The 8,247-nt window shown below is 48.9% G+C and overlaps 1 pseudogene; it reads left to right on the forward strand.

Moving 5' to 3' along the window:
* Positions 1-3,158: 3,158 nt before the first annotated feature.
* Positions 3,159-7,979, forward strand: LOC146193805 (uncharacterized; annotated as a pseudogene).
* The last annotated feature ends 268 nt before the right edge of the window (positions 7,980-8,247 follow it).

An 8,247-nucleotide genomic window follows, 5' to 3' on the forward strand; every position in this document is an offset into this window, starting at 1 on the left:
GAAACCCAAGTGCACGTGCGCGCCACATACTGCTCCCAGCATTGTCCCTTTCCGACAATTGCAAATCTTTCCTGCATTCCCGGGAATTCCTCTAATGGCCGTATTCGTCATGCTCCTTTCTTGTCCTGTACGTCAGCGGACGTGTCACTCTGTCGTCTCCTTTGGACAATAGGCTTCTCGACGGGAAGGGTAAACGATTGAACAAAAGCACATCCGGCTATTTCTCACAGGGTGACGTTTCTTTGTATTTTTCTTGAAGTTCCCTTGACAGGGCCAATTTGGCATTTGCAGGGTCTCGACAAAGCAATGCAGGCTCACACAAAAATATTCATGGAAACAGGCTCACTTAGAGCCCTTGCACCAACAGCACATATCCGCAGCACATATCCATGCCCACAGGCGAACAATAGTGCGCGCAAGTGCGGACCATGCACGGTCATAACAGCGCCCACAAGGGAACCCGCGTAGAGTAGGCTTCGCATCGACCGACGGAAGCGCCGGCGGTCCCCTTTAGTTGAGGAACCGACCAGCGGGAATTGGGCGCGCGGGGCGTTATACAATTCTACACATGGCGAACGGTGTCGGATATCACTGGGGCTAGACTCAGATGGTTATGTGATGACCCGAATTACTATAACGAGCTTTGCAAAGGGAAATACTTCCTGCCACATGTGTCTGTTGATTACTAAGCTGGTCTCACAAATTATAAAATTTGGTTGGCAGTCATACGCGGCGTCTATTAATTTGGTGCCCGATTTTAACATTACAGGACTGATACTTTCATTCCTTGTCCGTGAGCATTGATTTCGGTTAGAACTTCTTTAACTAGAGCTGCCTGCATAACGAATGAGGTCTGACTTCTCATTTTCTGGTGTTCTGTCTGCCGCCATCAACTCAGGCGGACTTCAGTGTTCCCCAATATTAGGGCGACCTGTGCACTGCGTTTACAGTGATGAATGACACAATGTATACTGCTCGCCATCGGCTGGGGTAGCAGCGTACATGACATCGCGTGGGTTCTGATCGCTGCCGCATGCTAATGCGACTATGCCACTTCAAGCGAAGGCAAGAAATGGTAACATACACTTTGCCACTCGCCTAATTACTACTTCCGTATGTCTTAATTACAAACGCACACATTAGCAATAAGTGTAATACCGCATGGTACAGATGTCCACCCTGTTTGTTGTCAACTCGCGCAAGCGTGCCTTGCGTAGCTGATGCGGCAGCGTGTCTCGCTCGCAAACAAATGTTGTCACTTTGAATCCCGCTCGAAATTCTTAGCATTGTTATTGAAGTGCAATCAATTTGCTTATAAATTTGAAGTATTTGAGACATATGGCAACTGTAAAGTCGCATTAATGCCGTTTTTATCATTTTTATTCATTTACTGAAGGCACGTATATCGTAAAAGGAAATGAAAAATCGTTTATATCGTGTCTGAAATTTCAGCGCAAGATTATAGGTCTATGATGTCATGAAACGTTCGACCAATCAAGATTTATACGTTACAACACCACCGACGCTTCATTTCGCGTAAAATAACACTTATGAAAAAGCGTAAATTTAGCCTCTTTCACAGCCCTGACGAAGGTGTGGATAAAGATTGGTCGAGTTATAAGTTTGTAATTTTTTATCGCAGACATATCTGTAAAAAGAGCGCTCACTGTGTCAGCTTGCGCCTGCGATGTCGTTGATTTGTAAACAGATTTTATAGTTTCACACGCTGGTCAAACAACTTGAGGGCGGGTAGACCTGACCCATCAACGATGTATGGGATGTAGTGGGCGCTCTCGAGAACGTGCACTTTGGTCATGCGATATTGTAGCCGGCTAACTCAGGGCAAGTTTTAGGAGGGAACGCACAGTACAGCTGCAGCTATGACTTTTTAGTAGCGGGGCTCTTGGAAATTATTCAGCTCTAGTCGACTTTTGCTGCCAGCTCACATCTATTGATTGCAAATGTCCCTGCCAGATTGGCCCATAGAATGCGCCCTGCGCTATGGCGTGAGCTATCGAATTGTGGATGAGGTTGCAGCAGAGTGGACGAGGGTCGTTCCAACGGCCCATCCGTCAGCAAGTTTGGGAAATAAGCGTACATATTGAACAGGTATTGCGTGCAGCCTGCCAAATGCATTGGTTCCGGCTGAGCGAGAAAAATAAATGACTATACTATAATTGACATGGGAGCTAAAGCTATATCTCTGACCAGAAACAGCAGCATTCAGTGGGATTTAGAGTTACCGTTTTTGTTTTACGTTTGCATTGTCCGCTCCCCTTTGTCTGATCCCGTTATGTTGTTTAGTTAAAGGCATTGGGGGCAACATGTAGATGATAGAGTGCACTAGATGAAACTCACTAGAAGATACTTTTTGAGGAAGGTTCGTCATTGCCAGCAGGTTCGTAATGCTTCCATGAATGTCAACTTCTAATAGGTACACGTCCTGACAAAGTAATGAATGGAAACTAATCATTTATATCATGAACTGACGCTAATTGCATCTTAAAATGGAGTACTGCTTCGGTAACGTACTCTGTTATGCGGGTAATTAAGAGCGAGCTAAGAGAAGACGAAAGTACGCCTCGAAAAGCGAATACACTGTTATCATAATGTACCAGTACAGTAGCAATCTAGTAAAACAAGTGATGTTGGTAACGCTTCCTGCCTTCTCTTCTCTAGCTAGGAAGTATGCCTAGGTCGAGAATTGTGTCGCCAAGCAGGTTCGTGCAGCCCACCCGCACTATGATTCGGTAAGGACAGGTTGTTTGCTTGTAGAGAAATCCTGATGCACTACTGGCTTGTCAGAACCAGATTCCTCTCCGCAGACAAAACGCCCTTCAAACGTCAGGCCAATGCCAGGCGTAAACTTAAAACTACCATCTATCAAAATCCTCAATTATGCAGCTTATACTCTATCTGTTGCATTTATTTAGTTTGTGCTGACCAGCGAAGGCAGCCGCGGCCCCTCCCCTCCCCCCTCACTGGCCTGAGTTCCTATCGCTCATGCTTATCTCCCTGTTCAGTAGCCCTGTCAGTACGAGAAGGTTTATAATCACGGTTTTGGGCAATAAACGCTGTTGTTCACTGCCGACCATCGTTCGTGCTGCTGCGCAGTTCGCACTGGCTTGCCTCCAGTGGCGACGAGTCCGAAAACCACCCATGCGGTGAAAATTGAAGTCGACAACCTGCCGCAACGTGAAGCACCGACGAGAGCTATGAACAGCCTGCAGCTCCCGACGTTCGACGACACGTAAGTGGAAGGCGTACCTTTGAAGGGAAGAAGCATATTTTGAAGCCACTGCTATTACTGACCCAAAACGTCAGCGAGCGTTGCTTGTGGCAGCACTCAGAACGCAGACGGTGCAAGTGTTAGCGGGACGGATTGCATCTCGGACACCGAATTCCCTCACTATGATGAAGCAGTGGCAGCTTTAAACAGCTACCATAGAGAAATAGATTGGTAAAGAGCGGTCACTCGGCGAAAACTGGCCCCAGGAAATGACGCGCGACTTTTTGCGCTGCCGCCGATTGATGGATGGCGGCACCAACGTGCGCATGCGCGGACGCGCGCGCGACGGCACTCGCTGCAGCGGTAGCCCGCCGGAGCAGACGACAAAAAGCTGTCGAAGGGAGCGAGCTGTTGTCTGCTCGTGCCTCGCCGCGCCTGTGCCGCACAGACGGCATATTTATCTCTCGTGGGCTGCTAAGCGGAACAACTGCGGTTTGGAACGACGTCAAGGTGAGGAACGTTTTTTTGCTGAATTACGCTGCATTTGAAACAGTTTCCATGACCACGCCGGCCGGTGCCAATTAAGTTTCGCAGCTCGTGAACAAGCGCGCCGGCTGTTCAGGCATAGAGAAGTTCAGGCGCAGTTCGTGACGCTCCAGCAGATTCCAACCGCGGCGAGGGTTAATATGTTGTGTTCCTGCGAAACTGAGCTGCATTTCGACTAGTTTATCTCAGCACGCTGGACAAAGTGGCATGCGAAGCACCAAGGCACGCCGTTGCGCCAACATGGCGTCGCCGGCCGGTGCGGCCAGGCCTGACGCGGTTTGCCGAACGACTAGTTTTCCTAAGTGTCGCGTTTAACAGGGCGACGGTAAGGTGAGAAATGTTGCATTCTTGACTTTCTTGTGAAACTGTGCAGAATTTCCAGCAGTTTAGCTCAGTACGGCGGCGACTGCGCTTCACAAAGTCGCGCGTGAAGGGCAAGCTAACAGGCATGACGAGGCGTGCTGGCCGCCGCGGTGACGTGACATGGCGTGAAGCGGTTTTACGTGGTGACGCGCGTTTAACAGGGCAACCGCAAAGTGAGAAATGTTTCATTCTTGTCAAACTGCGAGGCATTTCAGGCAGTTTAGCTCAGCACGGCGGCCTGCGCTTCACAAAGACGCGTATGAAGGGCGAGCAAACATGGTGTGCTTGCCGGCCGCGGTTTTGCGGACGGCTAGTTTTGCGTGGTGTCGCATTGCATTTAAAGGAAAAACGTTAAAGTGAGTTGTTTTTTACTATGCTGCAAGCTTTATTGCTTCAGTTGTTAAGTGCTTTTGAGGAATATTGTTAGTTTAGTGGCTGTTATTTCACTCACTGTAGAAATGCATTTTCAGATAGGTTCGGTTAGCCTGCATTTCCTGACCTCTACGTTGCAAGAGTAGCTTTTGTATCAATTTTACGAATGACAGCTTTTCTGTTCTGGACCATAACTGCTGCTCACAAAGTCTTCAGTACGCACCCATATGCACAGATGTGTGAGCGGTGCAGTGGCCTTACAGTTCATTGCAACCTTCTGCATGATGTTCATTCCTTTTCCAGCAGCACTGCATGGACCCACGGACTGCAGCCGAAGCACGGCAGATGCGACGAGTGAACGGTGTGGCCTTTCCCCAAGCGTCAGCACTCCCTTCCTTCCCTGAACAATACAAGTTACCCTTACTAAGGTAGCCGCTACTGGGACTGTGTGGTTAATGTATAATGCCTGTTTTGCTACATATCATTGGCCATAATGCGGAAATCAACGTTATGCTATTTTTTCTGTTTCTCGCCTTGTGTATATTTATTTTTCTGTACTGTGCACATCGTCTAATGTGTGCCAAGTTTGTCAATGCATCTGTCTACATCTGTTGCATCTCTTGTGTGTTTTATATAGAGCAAAATAAATGTTCATTTCACACAGCACTTGGCGTCTTTTCTGCAATACTGTTTTGCAAAGGCTCTGGCGCAGCTGCGTTGATGGCCAGTGTAGAGAACTGGGAATCTATTTTTCATGTTATTATGCATGCTGAAAATAAACACTAGCAGACCATGTAAAACCAAAATAATGCGCCAAAAGGGCAGGGAAGGGCGCAGCGCATGCTAACATTCAAATCGCGCGCCTTTCAGCAAGGCCGGAAATAGTTGCCGCCGGCCGCTTGGTGCACTACAGTCAAATGGGCCGCTGGGCCCTATGGGAGTGTCCGCTCTTTCTCTATGCAGCTACTACGACCCGAAGCGTCACGAGATAGCGGAGAGCTATAAATTTTTCACCCGTTGCCAACAAGAGGGTGAGGCGGTGCATGCATTTCTGGTCGAAATACGGCGCATAGCAGACGGCTGCAACTTGAGACTGCACTGCAGTAGACCGAATGCTGACGGATAGAATTGTTTGCGGTGTAAGCTCAACTAACATAGGCAAGCAATTACTGGTGAATAAAGATTTGACGCTGGAGGAGGCCGAAGCGCTGGCAATAGCAGCAGAAACAGCCGAGAACGATGCAAAAGATATTAGTGCAGAACAACCAACGGTGCTAACAATGCAAGCCAGTCATCGCTCTTCGTCGCTAGATAACTATACCAGCAGCGCAGCGCAAGAGTGCGGACGACGTGGAAGCGCGAAACACGATGATAACGCCTGCCGCTGGCCTAACGCACGGTGTTTCCGCTGCAGGCAACGTGGTCATTTGGCGAAGAAATGCTACAAGGCAAGAACAGATGAAAGTGCTGCTAGGCGAACCGCGAATGTCAAGGCATTGACAGTTGAAACTGCGTCTAGCAATGAGAACACAGATGAGGCACACGGCTGGACGTTAAGTTCTGAAAAGAAAAACGTGTTGGAACGACCGTTTTGCCACACATTTCGGTGGGGAGAAATATATCGTAACATGAATGTGGACACACGATCCCCGGAGTGCGTCATATCACGGGATGTTTTCGACTGACACAGATCACAGTGGCCACTCTTAAAATCACCACATATGAAGTTGTCATGTTACGCGGGACAGCTGCCGGTGCTTGGCGAACTCGAACTTCCGGTGCGATACAAAAATGTGTCGATAACCTGTCTACTTATTGTGCTTGACTGTTCAGGACCAAGCCTATGCGGTCGCGATCTAATTGCGGCACTTAGCAAGACAGGTGTTTCGATGAAAACTCACTGCGCTGGAATCGACAACAGGAAACACGCAGACTGCTCACAGAGTACAAGGATGTCTTTTAGACAGACCAGGGGTCATCAGGGGACCGCCAGCCAGCCTAAAGCTCAAGGAAATGGCGAAACCGAACTTCTGTAAGGCCAGATCACTTCCTTACGCCCTCCGTGAGAAGGTCTCTCGTGAAATTGATCGGTTATTTTCCCTTGGGGTCTTATCACCTGTGCAACATTCACAATGGGCTATGTCCCTCGTAGTTGTCCTGAAGAATGATGGCACCGTAAGAATATGCGGAGAATTTAAAGTCACGCTTAACCTTGCATGTGATATAGAGCATTACCCACTACCATTGGTCGAGGACATATTCGCGAACTTAATTGAAGGTGAATACTTCAGTACCTTGGACTTGAAGGATGCGTACAACCAGGTGTCCCTTGACGAAGCGTCATGCGGACTTTGTGTCATTAACACTCATCGAGGACTTTTTAGTTACAACAGACTTCCGTTCGGTATAGCTTCTGCAGCAGCTATATTTCAACGAAAGATGGAAGCTGTACTCAGTGGGCTACGAGGCGTCCAAGCCTACCTTGACGACATGTTAGTGTCAGAAGGCAAAGGGGACAAGGAAGCGCGGCTCAAGAAAGTGTTGGAACGATTCACTAGCATGGTGTCAAGCTTAGGGCCGACAAATGCAAGTTCCGGCCGCCTTCAGTGACTTACCTCGGGCATCGTATCGATCGGCAAGGCCTACACCCTGTCGAGAAGAATGTAGACGCCATTATGCAAGCCCAAGTATCGGGAGCGAGTTGCGTTCGTTCCTTGGTGTACTCATGTACTATGCACGGTTTCTGCCGAATATGTCGACTGTGCTCAGCCTCTTATATAGGCTCATGGAAAAAAGAACCCGTTGGGAGTGGCTACAGCCGCAGCAGTCGGCGTTCGAGCGAGCTAAACAAAGCCTGAAGAATGCACAATTTTTCATTTTGATCCTAACATCTCGTGCATTTTGATCCTAACAGGGAGCTGAAACTAGAGCGCGATGAATCTCCGTATGGTGCGGGCGCAGTGCTGTTCCATTCGATAGGAAATGAGCGCATGCTAATTGGGTCCATTTCCAGTACACTAACAAAAGAAGAGCAAAACTACTCGCAGCTGGAGCGAGAAGCACTAGCCCTCACCTTTGGAGTTTCTTGCTTTCGTGAATATCTTCTTGGTCGGCAGTTTATCCTGGTGACCGACCATGAGCCGCTGCTGGGACTGCTCAGGCCTGACCGCCAGACGCCGCCCATGGCTGCCGCGCGAATTCATAGGGGGGCACTATTCTTGGGTGGCTACCAGTGCAAGCTACAGTACGTGCCAGGGAAATAGCTGCTGACAGCAGATGCCCTCATTAGCCTACCAGCGAAGATTACGAAACCGGGGACCGAGGGTGAGCCGCCGGAATATATCCCTTCATTGCAATTCGTGGAAGAAGGTATAATGACAACGCACGCATTGCAGGAGCTGTCGGCCAAGAACCTGAGGCTAGCCAGTGTCACGCACTTCATTTTGCATGGATGGCCTCAAACCACTAAACTAAAGGAATGGCGCAAGACTTGTTGCCGTTTTTTGATCGTAAGCTGGAGCTATCGTTGTCTCACCGTCTAATCTACTAGGGCAACAGAGTGGTGATGCCGCGGAAAGTGCAGGAATCAGTGCTGCAGCAGCTACATGAAACTCATCAGGACTTCTCGTCAATAAAATCAGTCGCGCGGTCATTGTTTTGGTGGTCAGGCCTGGACAGAGGCACGCAAAATTTGTCTGCGCAGGGCTGCAACTGCGTGAAAAACCTACCAACACCTA

The sequence above is a fragment of the Amblyomma maculatum genome, chromosome 4 (assembly GCF_055883805.1).
Source record: "Amblyomma maculatum isolate TAMU_Amacu chromosome 4, ASM5588380v1, whole genome shotgun sequence".
NCBI lineage: Eukaryota > Metazoa > Arthropoda > Arachnida > Ixodida > Ixodidae > Amblyomma > Amblyomma maculatum.